This window comes from Oncorhynchus gorbuscha, unplaced genomic scaffold, assembly GCF_021184085.1.
Source record: "Oncorhynchus gorbuscha isolate QuinsamMale2020 ecotype Even-year unplaced genomic scaffold, OgorEven_v1.0 Un_scaffold_2971, whole genome shotgun sequence".
NCBI lineage: Eukaryota > Metazoa > Chordata > Actinopteri > Salmoniformes > Salmonidae > Oncorhynchus > Oncorhynchus gorbuscha.
Window position 1 is genome coordinate 25060 of NW_025745161.1, and position 23020 is coordinate 48079.

General features: G+C 46.1%; 1 pseudogene; it reads right to left on the reverse strand.

The window, feature by feature from the left end:
* LOC124017653 overlaps nucleotides 1-23020 on the reverse strand; it is a 33034-nt pseudogene continuing 10014 nt past the window's right edge.

Consider the following 23020-nt stretch of genomic DNA (forward strand, 5'->3'; position numbering starts at 1 on the left):
TATAGTGCACTACTTTTGACCAGGGCCCATAGGGGTCTGGGTCAAAAATAGTGCACTATGTAGGGAATAGGGTGCCATTTGGGAAGCACGGTAAATGTAACTTCTGCAGTCACCTTGAAAAGTTGCCTTACGTTCTAAAACTCACAATTCTTCAGAAAACATCAATCAATTGTGATTCATACAGTAACACACATGCTGGTGTAGATGCTTTAGCTTCATAACTTAACATGGTACCTTCTCTATTATAATATTTATAAACCACAAACCGAGTGAAGCGAACTAGCTCCTTCTGCCGTGAGCTATTTTCAGCCTTTTGTCGGTTTAAGTCATCAGCACTTTGTCGGTTCGATGCGTGTCAACATATTTCTCAGTCAGTAATAGTGGTCAATGGCACGACTTTGAAGGATAGACACTAGAAATACAAGATATGAAATCTCACAACCCCCGGAATACCACGGGCTGCTGTCAATCATCCCCAAACCCAATAGAAACTCTGAAATATATAGAGAGCTCCCATTGGATCAGAGAAATGGATTGATCCCGGCTCAGGGAAGTTAAGAGACCTCAATATCTGTTTTTGGACACTTTGATTTCACATATAGAATAATACATTATAATATCAGCAGTAATAAAACACAATGAATGGACATGCTGGAGAGATGTCATTAAAACAGAACTGACTGGATACTCTTTGCTGTGGTACATGTCCAAGGGCTTTACCCAGCAGCCACCACTCTGTCCAGCAGCAGGGGGGTGATGGGAAGACAAAAGTCATTAAAAGCTGATGACCTTCTCAGGTAACACACACACACACTTTATTGTAGTATATTAATGTATTTTAGATGTGTGACTGTCCTTGTCTATCAGTGTACCAGTGTCTTGTTACTTGTCATGCTGTGTGTTTTTGGTGGACCCCAGGAAGAGTAGCTGCTGCTTCTGCAAAAGATAACAGGGATCCCAATAAACAAACACGATCACTGACAGAACAGTCAACCAATCACCATCAGGACAAGCCCCATGCAATCACCATCAGGACAATCAATCACCATCAGGACAATCAATCACCATCAGGACAATCAATCACCATCAGGACAATCAATCAGGACAATCAATCAGGACAATCAATCACCATCAGGACAATCAATCACCATCAGGACAATCAATCACCATCAGGACAATCAATCACCATCAGGACAATCAATCACAGGACAATCAATCACATCATCAGGACAATCAATCACCATCAGGACAATCAATCACCATCAGGACAATCAATCACCATCAGGACAATCAATCAAACTGCCCTTTTTATAAGGGGTATGCTGCAAGCACAGGCACACAACACACTCCAGAAATACAGCATTCCACCAATAACCAGAAGCCAAGGCTACTTCAGCAGCAAGCCAATACTGTGAGGTTAGATCACCTGGTAACCAATAGAGACAGGGTCACCACTTCCTGTCAAAACAGGCAACAGGAAGCAAAACAGAACAAAATACAGATAGAGACCAGAGCTCATATCCACAAATAACCTCAGAATTGGTATGCTGGTCTAGGATCAGGTCCCCTCCTGTCCATGTAATCTTATTCATTATGATTTAAATGGCAAAACTGGTCCTAGATCAGCACTTCCACTCTGCTTTATGAATTCAGACTCAGAGGCCCCTGGAAATAGCAGAGGACAAAAATATATATATATTTTTTTGTCCGACATTGAGTTTAGCATTTCAGTTCATCAAAATACACTTCTATCCATACTGTAGTGCAGATGGCATAGCTCCTCCCCCGTGGGTTTCTACTGTCCACCTTCTGCTAGTCGCTCATTGGTTGGTGGGCGTGCCATGATGAGGTTAATCAGTTGTCTGGACAGAGCCGGGCCAGGTGCCTGGACAGAACCGGGCCGAGCCCCTGGACAGAGCAGAACCGAGCGCCTGGACAGAGCAGGAGAGCCCCTGGACAGAGCAGGACCGCAGGCGCCCCTGGACAGAGCAGGACCGAGCGCCAGGACAGAGCAGGACCGAGCCCCTGGACAGAGCAGGACCGAGCGCCTGGACAGAGCAGGACCGAGCCCCTGGACAGAGCAGGACCGAGCGCCTGGACAGAGCAGGACCGAGCGCCTGGACAGAGCAGGACCAGAGCAGCCCCTGGACAGAGCAGGCCAGGACAGAGCAGGACCGAGCGCCTGGACAGAGCAGGACCGAGCGCCTGGACAGAGCAGGACCGAGCCCCTGGACAGAGCAGGCCCGAGCGCCTGGACCGAGCTGGGCCGAGCCCCTGGACAGAGCAGGACCGAGCGCCTGGACAGAGCCCGGACGAGCGCCTGGACAGAGCAGGACCGAGTGCCTGGACAGAGCCGGGCCAGGCGCCTGGATAGAGCCGGTGTCGCCACCAGTTGTAAAAGAACATCTACTGAACAGCAATTCCCATCATCAGAGAACATCCTTCAGTAAATGTCTGTGAAACGGGAGTCCTTCTTGTCGTGGCCATTCTTTACCCACACACCAGTAGCTAGGAAGAGCTCTATCTAGTAACACCACAATACCAAAAACATTCAAATAGTTTTTTTTGTTTTTTTACACACAGTTCCCTCAAAAAATATGAAATATATAGTATAATATATCTCTCTATCATTTGTGTAAATACAGTCCACATATACTGTAGAAGAGGTTATTCATAAAACCGCAACAGCAACTCTAAATATAAACCTCCAATCAATGCATTGTTATGTTGAGAACAGGTGGTGCAAGTTAAACATGCCTAAGGCCTATAATAACCTGTACTGTGTGCAGTGTGTTCTGGAGCAGATCATACATGACAGTGATCAGGAACCCTATTATCAAGCGCCTCAGAGTAAGGGTGTTGATCTAGGATCAGTTTAGCCGTTTGCATCATAATAAATCATTATTATGGACAGGGAGGACCTGACCCTAGATCAGCACTTCTACTCTACAGTGTTTCTCAACCTCAGTTCTCTGGGTCCACCAGCCGTTTGACTGATGTCTGATTCACACTAAAGCAACGACCTGAACCGTTCTGGCTCTGATATTTTATCTTCACATGATCCTTTCCAACATGGTTTCAGCAGCTATGGTGGACGTGTCACCAGGCCAGTCCAGTACAGCTTGGCCCGGCCCGGCCCTGTGAATCAGACAATACTCCCAGCAAGCACACAACGTTCTGAGAACCATATGTTTCTTAGAGCTTAGTGAGAGCGTAGTTGTTCTGTGGTTATTTACCATACAACCTTCCCACAACTTCCTGGGAATGGTGCAGGATAGTTGTTTGGCGTTGGAACATTCTCAGCACATTTAATGAACTTGACAACAACAAAAACGTATTTTGGTATTTCATTACGTTAAGTATTTCAACGTTTCATATAAGTTCAAATACAGCTACATTTCATTTCAATGTTGGTAATGTTCTCCAACTGGTTTGACATTGGGAACGTTGTCACATAGTTCAGAGAAGTACGACGTGACAATTCATCTTGTTCCTGGAACTTCTCTTCTCAGAATGTTTGAAGAACGTTTCAGTTTTACTGGTCAGGAAACTATGGCTTCCTTCCCACAACCAATGTAAAACCAAAAACATACGTTCCTACAACTTCAAAGGAACCAAATGTGCTAGCTGGGCTGTATGTAATAGAATAGGCTGTAAAACAACTGGGTTGAGAAACAGATTCAGGCGGTTGAAACATTCAAAGCATTGCAGCATGAAAGACGACAACATAAAAGAGCACCCACAACTCTCAAATGGAATAGAGAACGCTATCCTTTCTATGAAGTAGATTTCTACCTGCAAGATTTGGAATGAATTGCCCCACCTAGTAGTCCTTCACCCATAGACTCTGGTTCTCAGGGTTGGCTAGTTGGCAAGCAGGAGGGGGAGGAGGGGGTGTGATTGTGAGTGTCGGTGTGGGTCTGTCTGCAAGATGAACTCTGGAAAATCAGCACTTTCTCCCTTAAAGGACAGTGTCCCCCGACACAGACATCCCGAAACTAGGAAGCCACCCCCAGGTAGACGTCTCAGGTCCTCAGCTTGAGGATGACGATGGCCAGGATGACGAAGAAAGTGTTCCAGCCCAGGGTGACAGCGAAGCCTCGCCACACCATCATCCTGGAGAGACCCCAGCCTGAGGGAGAGACGTCATCACATGATGTGTGTGTTGTGTCAGTTTGACATGGAAGCTCAGGTCCTACTGTGACGTGAAGATGAGACAGACAGACAGACAGACAGACAGACAGACAGACAGACAGACAGACAGACAGACAGACAGACAGACAGACAGACAGACAGACAGACAGACAGACAGACAGACAGACAGACAGACAGACAGACAGACAGAGAGACAGAGAGACAGAGAGACAGAGAGACAGAGAGACAGAGAGAGCAGGATATCTGTCCTCCACTGGAATCCCATGACTAAGTCGCGTGTGTCTGTCTGACTACTGCATTGTGAATCATTTAGAACACTGTGTGACTACTGGCATTGTGAATCATTTAGAACACTGTGTGACTACTGGCATTGTGAATCGTTTAGAACACTGTGTGACTACTGCATTGTGAATCATTTAGAACACTGTGTGACTACTGCATTGTGAATCATTTAGAACACTGTGTGACTACTGCATTGTGAATAGTTTAGAACACTGTGTGACTACTGGCACTGTGAATCATTTAGAACACTGTGTGACTACTGGCACTGTGAATCATTTAGAACACTGTGTGACTACTGGCATTGTGAATCATTTAGAACACTGTGTGACTACTGGCATTGTGAATCATTTAGAACACTGTGTGACTACTGCATTGTGAATCATTTAGAACACTGTGTGACTACTGCATTGTGAATCATTTAGAACATTGTGTGACTACTGGCATTGTGAATCATTTAGAACACTGTGTGACTACTGCATTGTGAATCATTTAGAACACTGTGTGACTACTGCATTGTGAATAATTTAGAACATTGTGTGACTACTGGCATTGTGAATCATTTAGAACACTGTGTGACTACTGCATTGTGAATAATTTAGAACACCGTGTGACTACTGGCATTGTGAATCATTTAGAACACCGTGTGACTACTGGCATTGTGAATCATTTAGAACACCGTGTGACTACTGGCATTGTGAATCATTTAGAACACCGTGTGACTACTGGCATTGTGAATCATTTAGAACACCGTGTGACTACTGGCATTGTGAATCATTTAGAACAGTCCACTGCTGATTCCGGACAAATCAGGTGTCTAAAGTCTCAGGTAACACATGTCTGTGTGTGTGTGTGTGTTAAGGGCTGACTCGGTGCAGACAGGAAATAAGCTTCAATGTACTGTGTTGTGTAGCTAATTGCTATTTGATAACGTGTGTGTGTGTGTGTGTGTGTGTGTGTGTGTGTGTGTGTGTGGTGTGTGTGTGTGTGTGTGTGTGTGTGTGTGTGTGTGTGTGTGTGTGTGTGTGTGTGTGTGTGTGTGTGTGTGTGTGTGTGTGTGTGTGTGTGTACCTCTGTACATGATGCATCGTAGGGCTTCAGAAGCGTAGGTCTGGGGCAGGGCCAGACTGATGTAACGTAGTGGATAGGGGATGCATTCCACAGGCCAGATTATACCTGTAGAGAGAGGAGGAAAGAGACTGTCTTAGAGAAAGAGAGAGCGACTTAGAGAAAGAGAGAGACTTAGAGAAAGAGAGAGACTTAGAGAAAGAGAGAGACTCAGAGAAAGAGAGAGACTTAGAGAAAGAGAGAGACTTAGAGAAGAGAGAGAGACTTAGAGAAAGAGAGAGACTTAGAGAAAGAGAGAGAGACTTAGAGAAAGAGAGAGACTTAGAGAAAGAGAGAGAGACTTAGAGAAAGAGAGAGACTTAGAGAAAGAGAGAGAGACTTAGAGAAAGAGAGAGACTTAGAGAAAGAGAGAGACTTAGAGAAAGAGAGAGAAACTTAGAGAAAGAGAGAGACTTAGAGAAAGAGAGAGACTTAGAGAAAAGAGAGAGACTTAGAGAAAGAGAGAGACTTAGAGAAAAGAGAGAGACTTAGAGAAAGAGAGAGAGACTTAGAGAAAGAAAGAGAGAGACTTAGAGAAAGAGAGAGAAACTTAGAGAAAGAGAGAGACTTAGAGAAAGAGAGAGACTTAGAGAAAGAGAGAGACTTAGAGAAAGAGAGAGAGACTTAGAGAAAGAGAGAGAGACTTAGAGAAAGAGAGAGACTTAGAGAAAGAGAGAGACTTAGAGAAAGAGAGAGACTTAGAGAAAGAGAGAGACTTAGAGAAAGAGAGAGACTTAGAGAAAGGGTTGAAAGAACTGAACTAGAATTTAACTGAATAACATTTCATTAAACTTCCTTGTGAGAACATGTAAGAGCTAATATTGTAGAATTACAAAATGACCCCCCCATAAAATACTACTGAGGTGTGTGTGTGTGGTGTGTGTGTGTGTGTGTGTGTGTGTGTGTGTGTGTGTGTGTGTGTGTGTGTGTGTGTGTGTGTGTGTGTGTGTGTGTGTGTGTGTGTGTGTGTGTGTGTGTGTGTGTGTGTGTGTGTGTGTGTGTGTGTGTGTGTGTGTGTGTGTGTGTGTGTGTGTGTGTGTGTGTGTGTGTGTGTGTGTGTGTGTGTAAGAAATCAAATAATATTAAGGGTATGTGAATTACTTTCAAAGACATTTAGAATAATTGAGATATTTTGTAATTGATAAGACAATTAGCTGAAAATACTCAAACACTCCCATGCATTTAACCGAGGCATTTGGAAATAGTTTTTGAAAAAACTTGCAAATAGTATGGGGGGGGGACGTTGAGGTAAAAGACAGTGTGTGAGTGACGTACCACTAACGATGAGGTTGAGGTAAAAGACAGTGTGTGAGTGTGGGACGTACCACTAACGATGAGGTTGAGGTAAAAGACAGTGTGTGAGTGTGGGACGTACCACTAACGATGAGGTTGGGGTAAAAGACAGTGTGTGAGTGTGGGACGTACCACTAACGATGAGGTTGGGGTAGAAGATACCAAGGGCAGCCTGGTTGGCGTTCTGTTCGTCATCGATGGCGGATGAGATGACCAGACCAAAGGAGATGCCAGTCACACCCTGCAGCCCAATCAGAGCTATAACCAACACCAGGCTCCCCTCATTAGGGATCTGGAGGGAGGGAGAGAGGCAGAGGGAGGGGGAGAGGAGGCGGAGGAGGGGAGGGGGAGAGGCAGAGGGAGGGGGAGAGGCAGAGGGAGGGGGAGAGGCAGAGGAGGGAGGGGAGAGGCAGGAGGGAGGGTGGAGAGGTAGAGGGGGAAGAGAGAGAGAGAGAGAGAGAGAGAGAGAGAGAGAGAGAGAGAGAGAGAATTAGAGTAAGAGAGAGAGAGAGAGAGAGAGAGAGAGAGAGAGAGAGAGAGAGAGAGAGAGAGAGAGAGAGAGAGAGAGAGAGAGAGAGAGAGAGAGAATTAGAGTAGAGAGAGAGAGAGAGAGAGAGAGAGAGAGAGAATTAGAGAGAGAGAGAGAGAAGAGAGAGAGAGAGAGAGAATTAGAGTGAGAGAGAGAGAGAGAGAGAATTAGAGAGAGAGAGAGAGAATTAGAGAGAGAGAGAGAGAGAATTAGAGTGAGAGAGAGAGAGAGAATTAGAGTGAGAGAGAGAAAGAGAGAGAGAGAGAGAGAGAGAGAGAGAGAGAGAGAGAGAGAGAGAGAGAGAGAGAGAGAGAGAGAGAGAGAGAGAGAGAGACAGAGAGAGAGAGAGAGAGAGAGACAGAGAGAGAATATGTTGGATGGGAGGAGACAGTAAAAAGTGAGAAAGACAGAAAAGGAGGGAAGGTAACAAGAGAGAGGAAGGTGAAAGAGCATGTCATGTTATTCAATGATATAGTGTCTGTTACATTGTCACAATACAGAGACCTGTGTGTGTGTGTGTGTGTGTGTGTGTGTGTGTGTGTGTGTGTGTGTGTGTGTGTGTGTGTGTGTGTGTGTGTGTGTGTGTGTGTGTGTGTGTGTGTGTGCGCGCGTGCGTATGCGTGTGCGTGTGTGTGTGTGTCTGTAGCTCAGTTGGTAGAGCATGGCGCTTGTAACGCCAGGGTAGTGGGTTCGATCCCCGGGACCACCCATACGTAGAATGTATGCACACATGACTGTAAGTCGCTTTGGATAAAAGCGTCTGCTAAATGGCATATATTATAAATGGCATATATTATTATTATTATATTATTATTATTATATTATTATCTGTCTCCACAGACAAGGTGTAAAAATAGACTGCAGGGAGAAAGCACATGGCTGCTCGGTTGCCACAGCAATCAAAGGCTGTTGTCGTGGTGATTCAGTAGTGATCCTTGGAGATGATGGACTCAGGTACTGGTAAGAATAGAAATATATACTCCAGACACCTCTTTGGACTATGTGGCGGCAGGGTAGCCTAGTTGGGGAGAGGCGGGACGCAAATGTCTCAACTGGCCAATGGCAGAGCGCCAGATTCAAATAAAATACTATAAAATTCAAACGTTTATTAAATCTCACATGTAAGATACTCAATTAAAGCTACACTCGTTGTGAATCCAGCCAACATGTCAGATTTTAAAAATGTTTTTTTTTTGGCGAAAGCATAAGAAGCTATTATCTGATAGCCTGAACCATCTGTAAACAAAGGAGTTAGCATATTACAACCCTGCAGGCGCTACACAAAACGCTGAAATAAAACACAAAACACGCATTACCTTTGACAAGCTTCTTTTGTTTGCACTCCAATATGTCCCATAAACATCACAATTGGTCCTTTTGTTCGATTAATTCCGTCCATATATATATCCAAAATGTCCATTTATAAAGCACGTTTGATCCAGAAAAGAACAGCTTACAAAAAAACGCAACGTCATTACAAAATATTTCAAAAGTTGCCTAAAAACTTGGCCAAAATATTTCAAACTACTTTTGTAATACAACTTTAGGTATTTTTAAACGTTAATAATCGATCAAATTGTAGACGGGGCAATCTGTGTTCAATACAGGAAGACAACAAACCAGCGCTACTTTTCATGTCTTGCGCAACTCTCAACAGTGTTACCCAGTTCCTAGGTAGCCTACTTCTTCATTGCACAAAGGAACAACCTCAACCAAATTCCAAAGACTGGTGACATCCAGTGGAAGCGGTAGGAACTGAAAACAGGTTCCTAAGAAATATCCCTGGGCAATTACAACTCAGGGAACAGAGAGAGAGAAAAAACATCTGAACAGAACAAAAATACTCAGACATGATTCAAACAGTTTTAGAAACTTCAGAGTGTTTTCTATCCAAATCTATATACTATGCATATCTGATATTCTTGGCATGAGTAGCAGGAAGTTGAAATTGGGCACGCTATTTATCCAAAAGTGAAAATTCTGCCCCCTAGCCCCAAGAGGCTTTAGAGCGTTGGACTAGTAACCGCAAGGTTGCAAGTTCAAATCCCCGAGCTGACAAGGTACAAATCTGTCGTTCTGCCCCTGAACAGGCAGTTAACCCACTAGGCCGTCATTGAAAATAAGAATTTGTTCTTAATAACCTCTTAAGGATCAATGTCACGCTTCTCCTTTATAGCATGAGAGATACTTTTCCTGTCTCAGCCTCCAGTATTTATGCTGCAGTAGTTTATGTGTCGGGGGGCTAGGGTCAGTTTGTTTATCTGGAGTACTTCTCCTGTCCTATTCAGGTGTCCTGTGTGAATCTCCTCTAATTCCTTTGATTTTCTTTTCTCTCTCGGAGGACCTGAGCCCTAGGACCATGCCCCAGGACTACCTGACATGATGACTCCTTGCTGTCCCCAGTCCACCTGGCCATGCTGCTGCTCCAGTTTCAACTGGCCTGGGCCCTAGGACCATGTCCCAGGACTACCTGACATGAGGACTCCTTGCTGTCCCCAGTCCACCTGGCCATGCTCCTGCTCCAGTTTCAACTGTTCTGCCTTACTATTATTCAACCATGCTGGTCATTTATGAACATTTGAACATCTTGGCCACGTTCTGTTATAATCTCCACCCGGCACAGCCAGAAGAGGACTGGCCACCCCACATATGCTCTCTCTAATTCTCTCTTTCTTTCTCTCTCTCGGAGGACCTGAGCCCTAGGACCGTGCCCCAGGACTACCTGACATGATGGCTCCTTGCTGTCCCCAGTCCACCTGACTGTGCTGCTGCTCCAGTTTCAACTGTTCTGCCTTATTGTTATTTGACCATGCTGGTCATTTATGAACATTTGAACATCTTGGTCATGTTCTGTTATAATCTCTACCCGGCACAGCCAGAGGACTGGCCACCCCACATAGCCCGGTTCCTCTCTAGGTTTCTTCCTAGGTTTTGGCCTTTCTAGGGAGTTTTTCCTAGCCACCGTGCTTTTACACCTGCATTGTTTGCTGTTTGGGGTTTTAGGCTGGGTTTCTGTACAGCACTTTGAGATATCAGCTGATGTACGAAGGGCTATATAAATAAATTTGATTTGATTTTGATTTGATACTTTATTTATTTTATAAAACGTTGCAATAATTTATAGCTTTTAAATAGACACATTCTTTTCTCCTCTACCTTGGATTTTCTTTTTTTTACCATAAATCTCAATATAATCTGGCAGCGTAATTACATTTAAAAACGTTTCTTCAACACTGTGTTAGAAAAATGAAAGTAAAAGAATGTGAAAGATTTGAACCCAGGTCTGGAAAGGTCAACCTGAGGTCAACTGATGAATAGAAACTTCAGACTCCATTGATTGTCGATAGGCACGTGGATGGAACTGTTGTTGGGTGACATTTAGCATTAATTGTTTGGTGTGTGAGACATTTTATTTTTTTAAACTAGGCAAGTCAGTTATATTCTTCAAGAAGACATGGGTGTATCATTCATTTTTAAACAAAACACATGGATGTGGAAAACACAGAATGTCCCTTCAACATTTTACTAATTAAACTTGACCTGCTTCCCCTTCTTCTGAACTATTTCTCAATTTACAGTATCAGTGCAGTACCACCAAGCGGCCACTAGATGGAGGTGTAGGACCACTACATAAGGTAATGCAGGGTAACGTACCGTGTGGTATTGAAGTAGTCGAGCCAGAACTCGGGTTCTGCAGCCACAGAGGAGCTTTTGAAATCAACTCTGCATTACAATTCAACATCTCTGCCTGACTATCCCCCATATTCCCTAACACTCCACAATATACACATCTCCACAGTCACACCGTGCTGCTCAGTGTGTGTACAACACCATATATACATCTCCACAGTCACACCGTGCTGCTCAGTGTGTGTACAACACCATATATACATCTCCACAGTCACACCGTGCTGCTCAGTGTGTGTACAACACCATATATACATCTCCACAGTCACACCGTGCTGCTCAGTGTGTGTACAACACCATATATACATCTCCACAGTCACACCGTGCTGCTCAGTGTGTGTACAACACCATATATACATCTCCACAGTCACACCGTGCTGCTCAGTGTGTGTACAACACCATATATACATCTCCACAGTCACACCGTACATCTCCACAGTGCTCAGTGTGTGTACAACACCATATATACATCTCCACAGTCACACCGTTCTGCTCAGTGTGTGTACAACACCATATATACATCTCCACAGTCACACCGTGCTGCTCAGTGTGTGTACAACACCAGTGGCACAGGGATGTTCAATCATTCAGGAGTCATGATAAGCCTTGCTGATGAAGACGGATGGAGGCTGCTGTGTATGTGTGTGTGTGTCTGTGTGCTTGTGTGTGTGTGTGTGTTTGTATGTGTGTATGGGTGTGTGTCTACGTGTGTGTGTGTGTGTGTGTGTGTGTGTGTGTGTGTGTGTGTGTGTGTGTGTGTGTGTGTGTGTGTGTGTGTGTGTGTGTGTGTGTGTGTGTGTGTGTGTGTGTGTGTGTGTGTGTGTGTGTGTGTGTGTGTGTATGGGTGTGTGTCTACGTGTGTGTGTGTGTGTGTGTGGTGTGTGTTTGTATGTGTGTATGGGTGTGTGTCTACGTGTGTGTGTGTGTGTTTGTATGTGTGTATGGGAGTGTGTCTACGTGTGTGTGTGTGTGTGTTTGTATGTGTGTATGGGTATGTGTCTACGTGTGTGTGTGTGTGTGTGTGTGTGTATGGGAGTGTGTGTGTGTGTGTGTGTGTGTTTGTATGTGTGTATGGGTATGTGTCTACGTGTGTGTGTGTGTGTGTTTGTATGTGTATATGGGTGTGTGTCTACGTGTGTGTGTTTGTATGTGTGTATGGGTGTGTGTCTACGTGTGTGTGTGTGTGTGTGTTTGTATGTGTGTATGGGTGTGTGTCTATGTGTGTGTGTGTGTGTGTATTGTATGGGTGTGTGTCTACGTGTGTGTGTGTGTGTGTGTCTTTGTGCCTGTGTGTGTGTGTGTGTGTTTGTGTGTGTGTGTGTGTGTGTGTGTCTACGTGTGTGTTTGTGTTACCTTGAAGACGAGCAGCATTAAGAGCAGTAGTAGAATGACCTGGATACTGATGACAAACAGCTGGGAGATGAGATGGGCCAGCACTGTCTCCAACGAACTAACACCTGGAGAGAGAGAGGAGACAGAGAGAGAGAGAACGAAGGAGAGTGAAATAGAGGAGAGGACAAAATGGAGGGAGAGAGAGAGAGAGAGGAGACAGCGAGAGAGAGAACGAAGGAAAGAGTGAAATAGAGGAGAGAGGAGAAAGTGACGGAGAGAGAGAGAGGAGACAGCGAGAGAGAGAACGAAGGAGAGAGTTAAATAGAGGAGAGGAGAAAGTGACGGAGAGAGAGAGAGGAGACAGCGAGAGAGAGAACGAAGGAGAGAGTGAAATAGAGGAGAGAAAGGGGGGAGGAGAGAGAGAGAGAGGAGACAGCGAGAGAGAGAACGAAGGAGAGAGTGAAATAGAGGAGAGGAGAAATGGAGGGAGAGAGAGAGAGAGGAGACAGCGAGAGAGAGAACGAAGGAGAGAGTTAAATAGAGGGAAAGAGAGAGAGGGAGAGAGAGGAGACAGAGAAAGAGAGTATGAAGAACAGAGTGAAATAGAGGAGAAGGGAGAGAGAGAGAACAAAGGAGAGAGTGAAATAGAGGAGAGAGGAGAAAGGGAGGGAGAGAGAGAGGGAGATAATAGTGGGACAGGAGAAAAGGACTAAGAAGGTGGGGAGAAGATAATTTAATGTTCTGACAAACTGGCCCATGGTGATTTTAACCAGATCTTCTGATTATTGGTCAGGATAATCCACCTCCCCCTAGTGGTCTGTACTGGTCACTACATAGATAATGACCACAAACTGTCAATGCATTTAAAAATGGAACCATATTCCCTATATCCAAGCCAGTTCCACTGTGTTTTGTCATTGTTCCCCTCTAATCAGGGACTGATTTAGACCTGGGACACCAGGTGGGTGATTCCCTTCTAATCAGGGACTGATTTAGACCTGGGACACCAGGTGGGTGATTCCCCTCTCATCAGGGACTGATTTAGACCTGGGACACCAGGTGGGTGATTCCCCTCTAATCAGGGACTGGTTTAGACCTGGGACACCAGGTGGGTGATTCCCCTCTAATCAGGGACTGGTTTAGACCTGGGACACCAGGTGGGTGATTCCCTTCTAATCAGGGACTGGTTTAGACCTGGGACACCAGGTGGGTGATTCCCCTCTAATCAGGGACTGGTTTAGACCTGGGACACCAGGTGGGTGATTCCCCTCTAATCAGGGACTGGTTTAGACCTGGGACACCAGGTGGGTGATTCCCCTCTAATCAGGGGCTGGTTTAGACCTGGGACACCAGGTGGGTGATTCCCCTCTAATCAGGGACTGGTTTAGACCTGGGACACCAGGTGGGTGATTCCCCTCTAACCAGGGACTGGTTTAGACCTGGGACACCAGGTGGGTGATTCCCCTCTAACCAGGGACTGGTTTAGACCTGGGACACCAGGTGGGTGATTCCCCTCTAATCAGGGACTGGTTTAGACCTGGGACACCAGATGGGTGATTCCCCTCTAATCAGGGACTGGTTTAGACCTGGGACACCAGGTGGGTGATTCCCCTCTAATCAGGGACTGGTTTAGACCTGGGACACCAGGTGGGTGATTCCCCTCTAATCAGGGACTGGTTTAGACCTGGGACACCAGGTGGGTGATTCCCCTCTAATCAGGGACTGGTTTAGACCTGGGACACCAGGTGGGTGATTCCCCTCTAATCAGGGACTGGTTTAGACCTGGGACACCAGGTGGGTGATTATCTAACCAGGGACTGGTTTAGACCTGGGACACCAGGTGGGTGATTCCCCTGAATCAGGGACTGGTTTAGACCTGGGACACCAGGTTTTGTCCTAATCAGGGACTGGTATAGACCTGGGACACCAGGTGGGTGATTCCCATTAATCAGGGACTGGTTTAGACCTGGGACACCAGGTAGTGATTCCCACTAAATCAGGGACTGGGTGACCATTGGGACACCAGTCTGTTATCGACTCTAATCAGGAACTGGTTTAGACCTGGGACACCAGGTGGGTGATTCCCAGCATCAGGGACTGGTTTAGTCCCTCCTTCCTCTCTATCACAAAGGACAGAGACACCAGGTGGGTGATTCCACTGCCAGGGACTGATGCTTTAGACCTGGGACACCAGGGGGTGAGAATCAGGGACTGGAAGGGACCTGGGACACCAGGTGGGTGCAAGAGGGAGAAGAAGGGAAGGGAGAGAATGAGGGGAGAGAGACCAGGAGGGACTGGTTTAGACCTGGGACACCAGGTGGGTGATATTAATGGGGAATAGCCCGGGGATATAGATGGAGTTTTGTCCGGGGGATAGATAACAGGGGGCAGGGGAGACACTTGGGCCCTTGACAGTAGTGAAAATAGGGTGATAGGGTGCCATTTGGAACACAGTCTGTTAGAGAATGAACCTCTTACCTGCAACCCAGCACCTGTCCATTAGTCCCTCCTTCCTCTCTATCACAAAGGACAGAGGGTCAAGCCCACTGCCAGGTAGAACGTGATGCTGGGGGAGAGAGAGAAGGGGAGGAGAGAATGAGGGGGGGAGAAGGGAGGGGAGAGAAGCGAAGGGTGGGGGAGAGGGAAGGGAGGGGGAAGAGAGAAGGGAGGGGAGAGAGAAGAGAAGGGAGGGGGAGAGAGATGGAGGGAGGGGGAGAGAGAAGGGAGGGTGAGAGAGTGAAGGGAGTATGAGAGAGAGAAAGAAGGGTGAGAGGGGGAGGGGGAGAGAGAGAAGGGAGGGGGAGAGAGAGGAGGGGGAGAGAGAAGGGAGGGGAGAGAGAGAAGGGAGGGGGAGAGAGAGAAGGGAGGGGGAGAGAGCGAAGGGAGGGGGAGAGAGAGAAGGGAGGGGGGGAGAGAGCGAAGGGAGGGGGAGAGAGAGAAGGGAGGGGAGAGAGAGGGGGGAGAGAGAGAAGGGGGGAGAGAGAGAAGGGAGGGGGAGAGAGAGAAGGGAGGGGGAGAGAGAGAAGGGAGGGGGAGAGAGAGAAGGGAGGGGGGAGAGAGAAGGGAGAGAGAGAGAAGGGAGGGGGAGAGAGAGAAGGGAGGGGGAGAGAGAGAAGGGAGGGGGAGAGAGAGAAGGGAGGGGGGAGAGAGAAGGGAGGGGGAGGGGAGAGAGAAGGGAGGGGGAGAGAGAGAAGGGAGGGGGAGAGAGAGAAGGGAGGGGGGGGAGAGAAGGGAGGGGGAGAGAGAGGGAGGGGGGAGAGAGAGAAGGGAGGGGGAGAGAGAGAAGGGAGGGGGAGAGAGAGAAGGGAGGGGGAGAGAGAGAAGGGAGGGGGAGAGAGAGAAGGGAGGGGGGAGAGAGAGAAGGGAGGGGGGGGAGAAGAGGGGGAGAGAGGAAGGGGAGAGAGAGAGAAGGGAGGGGGAGAGAGAGAAGGGAGGGGGAGAGAGAGAGAAGGGAGGGGGGAGAAGGGAGGGGGAGAGAGAGAAGGAGGGGGAGAGAGAGAGAAGGGAGGGGGGGAGAGAGAAGGGAGGGGGAGAGAGAGAAGGGAGGGGGAGAGAGAGAAGGGAGGGGGGAGAGAGAGAAGGGAGGGGGGGAGAGAGAGAAGGGGGGGGGAGAGAGGGAGGCGGAGAGAAGGGAGGGGGAGAGAGAGAAGGGAGGGGGAGAGAGAGAAGGGAGGGGGGAGAGAGAGGAGGGGGAGAGGAGAAGGGAGGGGAGAGAGAGAAGGAGGGAGGAGAGAGAGAGAGAGAGAGGGAGGGGGAGAGAGAGAAGGGAGGGGGAGAGAGAGAAGGGAGGGGGAGAGAGAGAAGGGAGGGGGGAGAGAGAAGGGAGGGGAGAGAGAGGAGAGAGAGAAGGGAGGGGGAGAGAGAGAAGGGAGGGGGAGAGAGAGAAGGGAGGGGGAGAGAGAGAGAAGGGAGGGGGAGAGAGAGAAGGGATGGGGGAGAGAGAAGGGAGGAGGGAGAGAGAGAAGGGGGGGGAGAGAGAAGGAGGAGGGGAGAGAGAAGAGAAGGGAGGGGGAGAGAGAGAAGGGAGGGGGAGAGAGAGAAGGGAGGGGGAGAGAGAGTAGGAGGGGGAGAGAGAGAAGGGAGAGAGAAGGGGGGAGAGAGAGAAGGGAGGGGGAGAGAGAGAGAAGGGAGGGGGAGAGAGAGAAGGGAGGGGGAGAGAGAGAAGGGAGGGGGAGAGAGAGAAGGGAGGGGGAGAGAGAGAAGGGAGGGGGGAGAGAGAGAAGGGAGGGGGAGAGAGAGAGAAGGGAGGGGGAGAGAGAGAAGGGAGGGGGGAGAGAGAGAAGGGAGGGGGGAGAGAGAGTAGAAGGGAGGGGGAGATAGGAGAGACAAGGAAAGCAGGAAAAGAGAGGATAAAGAGAGAACTACAGCTTCGTCTCAGTAAAGCTGACTAGGTTCAGACGTGGACTGAATCTCTACCTCAGAACGGCGCCCGGCGTCACAAACGTGGTGAAGTCTGAGTTCATGCTGCCATAGATGGGCTCCTCAAACTGGAAAGAAAAACGTGACAAAGATAAATAGTCAGTAGAATATTTTCCTCCCAGAGTGCATCTGTGTATTGATCAGGGACCAGTGGAACGGACCACGGTTATACATTCAATAACACAGGCTACATCACAGTCCTTCAGAAGGAATAGGTGCGACTCTCGCTCACATTTAAGAACATACTTAATCTAATTTGAGTTAAAATCATGACGTTTCAACCTTCAATGGCCCTCGTCAGAATCAATGGTCTTGGCAAGACAACAACATGTTGCTATAGCATAAGGCATCAAGGCTAGTGGATGGGGGTTAGCATCAAGGCTAGTGGATGGGGATGGCAAAATACTATCAACATGTTGCTATAGCATAAGGAAGCTAGGTTAGCATCAAGGCTAGTGGATGGGGATGGCAAAATACTATCAACATGTTGCTATAGCATAAGGAAGCTAGGTTAGCATCAAGGCTAGTGGATGGGGATGGCAAAATACTATCAACATGTTGCTATAGCATAAGGAAGCTAGGTTAGCATCAAGGCTAGTGGATGGGGATGGCAAAATACTATCAACAGAGTGTGATCCACCCATACGTAGAATGTATGCACACATGACTGTAAGTCGCTTTGGATAAAAGCGTCTGCTAAATGGCATATATTATTATATATTATTATTATTATTATCCCCAAATAGCACCCTATTCCCGACATAGTGCACTACTTTTGACCAGAGCCTTATGGGAATAGGGTGCCTTTAAGGGTGCAGTGAGTGTTTTAAGGGGTTATTGTTGTCCTACCTTGACAGGAAGAGAGACCAGGTAAGACATACTCCCCATCTTATACTGGACGAAGTCCTGGGGAGGGAACAGACTGTTTCACTTCACTACTGGATGTATCTTTATCAACAGCTGGGCTGCATCTCAACAGTCTGAACACTCTACTTCAACAGCTGGGCTGCACCTCAACAGTCTGAACACGCTACTTCAATAGCTGGGCTACATCTCAACAGTCTGAACAAGCTACTTCAACAGCTGGGCTGCATCTCAACAGTCTGAACAAGCTACTTCAATAGCTGGGCTACATCTCAACAGTCTGAACAAGCTACTTCAATAGCTGGGCTGCATCTCAACAGTCTGAACAAGCTACTTCAACAGCTGGGCTGCATCTCAACAGTCTGAACAAACAACAGCTGGGTTGCATCTCAACAGTCTGAACAATGACTTCAACAGCTGGGCTGCATCTCAACAGTCTGAACAAGCTACTTCAACAGCTGGGCTGCATCTCAACAGTCTGAACAAGCTACTTCAACAGCTGGGCTGCATCTCAACAGTCTGAACAAGCTACTTCAACAGCTGGGTTGCATCTCAACAGTCTGAACAAGTGACTTCAACAGCTGGGCTGCATCTCAACAGTCTGAACAAGCTTCTTCAACAGCTGGGCTGCATCTCAACAGTCTGATCAAGCTACTTCAACAGCTGGGCTGCATCTCAACAGTCTGAACAAGCTACTTCAACAGCTGGGCTGCATCTCAACAGTCTGAACAAGTGACTTCCTCACCTCGTCACATTTCATTAATCTGCATTGATGTAAAAAAGAAGTGGACAGGTTGAAAGCGATGATCCAGAGGCAGGTCTCTAAGGAGGTAGGCATTTCTAGCAGGCATTGATTTGCCATGTTACTTTCATCCATGGTGTTTTTAGATCAGTCCAGATGAGCAGAACAGAGAACGACCCTGCTGCCATGCAGTCAGTGTGTATTACACTAGATAAAGATATCATCTGTATGAGGTTTTGAAAGCCAGACGGCACCATTAAACAATAAGGCTTCGTTCACATTGAAGAAAGAGCAGGTAGATCTGCAGGGTGGAAACAACAGGGAACTCTGGTTGTACCTCAAAGGCATCTGCTAGTTTCTTCTGAAGCATCATGGCGATCTGTTGATCTGGTGACAAAAACACACTACGAGGTGAAAACAATGGCATCATTATCAAGTCTATTATCGCTTGAAAAAACACTTTTGATTGATCAATTTAATAAACATTTAAAAAAATATCTCAAGATGAATCATCATTAAAATGCCTTTTCCAATCTCCATCATTTGGGAGATAAACCATCATTCAGAAGGCCCACACAGTTACACTACCACCTAGTGGTCATTTTCACACACAACGTATCTATTCCATGGTATTGTATTGTATTGTATTGTATTGTATTGTATTGTATTGTATTGTATTGTATTGTATTGTATTGTATTGTATTGTATTCCATTGTATTGTATTGTATTCCATTGTATTGTATTGTATTCCATTGTATTGTATTGTATTGTATTGTATTCCATTGTATTGTATTGTATTGTATTGTATTGTATTGTATTGTATTGTATTCCATTGTATTGTATTGTATTCCATTGTATTGTATTGTAATATATTGTATTCTATTATAATTCTACTCTAGTCTCTCTAAGGGTGAATTATTTCACACATTGACAAATGCCAACAGACTGCGGAGTGAAAGCTTACTGGTCAGGTCCAACCAGACGTGCACCGACCCTCCATCCACCACCTCCTTAGAGACCTGCCTCTGGATCATCCTGCACAATACAACACAGAACAGACATGATACAGTAAGGATCCTGTATAACACAACACACACCACAGAGACATGATACAGTAAGGATCCTGTATAACACAACACAGAACAGACATGATACAGTAAGGATCCTGTATAACACAACACAGAGACATGATACAGTAAGGATCCTGTATAACACAACACAGAGACATGATACAGTAAGGATCCTGTATAACACAACACAGAACAGACATGATACAGTAAGGATCCTGTATAACACAACACAGAGACATGATACAGTAAGGATCCTGTATAACACAACACAGAACAGACATGATACAGTAAGGATCCTGTATAATACAACACAGAACAGACATGATACAGTAAGGATCCTGTATAACACAACACACACCACAGAGACATGATACAGTAAGGATCCTGTATAACACAACTCAACCCACCGAACAGACATGATACAGTAAGGATCCTGTATAATACAACACACACCACAGAACAGACATGATACAGTAAGGATCCTGTATAATACAACACACACCACAGAACAGACATGATACAGTAAGGATCCTGTATAATACAACACACACCACAGAACAGACATGATACAGTAAGGATCCTGTATAATACAACACACACCACAGAACAGACATGATACAGTAAGGATCCTGTATAATACAACACACACCACAGAACAGACATGATACAGTAAGGATCCTGTATAATACAACACACACCACAGAACAGACATTACTGTATAATACAACAACACAGTAAAAGACAAATCAACAGAAAGACAGGATACAGAACAGAAGAGAAGAGAACAGAAGAGAGGTAAGAGAAAGAGAGGAGAAGAGAGGAGAGGAGAGGAGAGAAGAGAGGAGAAGAGAGGAGAGGAGAGGAAGGAGAGAAGAGAAGAGAAGAGAGGAGAAGAGAGGAGAAGATCCTGTATAATACAACACAGAACAGACATGATACAGTAAGGATCCTGTATAATACAAGAGGAGAAGAGAACAGAAGAGACAGACAGAAGAGAAAGAAGAGGACAGAACAGAACAGAACAGACATGATACAGTAAGGATCCTGTATAATAGAGAAGAGAGGAGAAGAGAAGAGAGGAGAAGAGAGGGAACACAGAAGAGACAGAACAGAAGATACAGTAAGGATCCTGTATAATACAACAGAGGGAGGAGAAGAGAAGAGAAGAGAACACAGAACAGACATGAGGAGAAGAGAACAGAAGAGAAGAGAGGAGAGGAGAAGAGAAGAGAGGAGAAGAGAGGGGAGGAGAAGAGAGGAGAAGAGAACAGAAGAGAAGAGAGGAGAAGAGAGGAGAGGAGAACAGAAGAGAGGAGAAGAGAAGAGAAGAGAGGAGAAGAGAAGAGAGGAGAAGAGAGGTGAAGAGAAGAGAAGAGAAGAGGAGAGGAGAGGAGAAGAGAACAGAAGAGAGGAGAAGAGAGGAGAAGAGAAGAGAGGAGAAGACAGACAGTATGAGGAGACAGAATGAAGAGAAGAGAAGAGAAGAGGAGAGGAGAAGAAAACAGAAGAGAGGAGAGGAGAAGAGAAGAGAGGAGAAGAGAGGAGAAGAGAGGAGAAGAGAACAGAACAGAAGAGAAGAGAGGAGAAGAGAGGAGAAGAGAAGAGAGGAGAAGAGAACACAGAAGAGAAGAGAGGAGAGAGAGGGGAGGAGAAGAGAAGAGAGGAGAAGAGAGGAGAAGAGAGGAGAAGAGAACACAGAACAGACAGATACAGTAAGGATCCTGTATAACACAACACACACAGAAAGAAGGGGAGGAGAAGAGAAGAGAGGAGAAGAGAGGAGAAGAGAAGGAGAAGAGAACAGAACAGACAACAGACCACAGAACAGACATGATACAGAAAGGATAGGAGAAGAGAACAGAAGAGAGGAGAAGAAGAGAAGAGATGAGAAGAGAAGAGAGGAGGATCCAGAACAGAGAGAGAAGAGGAGAAGAACAGACACCACAGAGAACAGAGATGATAATAAGGATCCTGTATAAGGAGAAGACACACCAGACACAGAACAGACATGATACAGTAAGGATCCTGTAGGAGAAACACAGGAGAAGAGAACAGAAGAGAAGAGAGGAGAGGACCAGAGAGGTAGAGAAGAGAAGAGAATAGAAGAGAAGAGAAGAGAAGACAGAGAGAGGAGACATGAGAAGAGTAAGAAGAGAGAAGAGAAGATGATACAGTAAGGAGGAGGAGAGGAGAAGAGAACAGACAGAGAGGACAGACATGATACAGAAGAAGGAGAAGAGAACAGAACACAACAGACAGAGAACAGAAGATGATACAGTAAGGATCCTGTAGGAGAAGAGAAGAGAGGAGAAGACACAGAGAAGAGACATGGGAGGAGTAAGGATCCTGTATAATACAACACACACAGAAGAGAACAGAACAGACATAAGGATCCTGTATAATACAGAGATCCTGTATAATACAACACAGAAGGGGAGGAGAAGAGAAGAGAGGAGAAGATAGAAGATCCTGAGGAGAAGAAACAGAACACAGACACAGAACAGACATGATACAGTAAGGATCCTGTATAAGAGACAACACACACCACAGAGACAGACATGATACAGTAAGGATCCTGTATAATACAACACACAGAACAGAACAGACATGATACAGTAAGAGATCCTGTATAATAGAAACAGAAGACAGAACAGACATGATACAGTAAGGAGGAGAAGAGAACAGAACAGAAGAGAAGAGACACACCAGAGGAGAAGACAGACATGAATAGAACAGAAGGATCCTGTATAAGGAGAAGAGAAGAGACAGAAGAGACAGAGAGAGGAGAAGAGACCTGAACAGAAGAGAGAACAGACAGAGAAGAGAAGAGAATCCTGGAGAAGAGAAGAGAAGAGAGGAGAACAGACATGATACAGTAAGGATCCTGTATAACACAACACACACCACAGAACAGACATGATACAGTAAGGATCCTGTATAATACAACACAGAGAACAGACATGATACAGAAGGATCCTGTATAATACAACACAGAACAGAACAGAACAGGAAAGATCCTGAGAAGACAACAGGAGAAGAGAACAGAACAGACATGATAGAGAGTAAGGATCCTGTAGAAGGAGAAACAGGAGAACAGAACAGAACAGAAGAGGATCCTGATAATACAACACAGAACAGAGATGAGAAGAGCAACAGAAGAGAAGAGAGGAGAGAGAAGAGAGGAGAAGAGAAGAGAGGAGAAGAGAGGAGAAGAGAGGAGAAGAGAACAGAACAGAAACAGAAGAGAGAGAAGAGAGAGACAGAAGAGAAGTAAGAAGGAGAAGAGAACAGAACAGAAGAAGACAGGAGAAGAGAAGAGAGGAGAAGAGAGAAGAAGAAGAGAAGAGAACAGAGAGAGAGAGAAGAGAAGAGAAGAGAAGAGAGAGAAGAGAACAGAAGAGAAGAGAGGAAGAGAAGAGAAGAGAGAGAAGAGGTGAAGAGAAGAGAAGAGGAGAGAAGAGAACAGAAGAGAAGAAGAGAAGAGAAGAGAAGAAGAGAAGAGAGGAGAAAGAGGTGAAGAGAAGAGAAGAGAAGAGAAGAGAA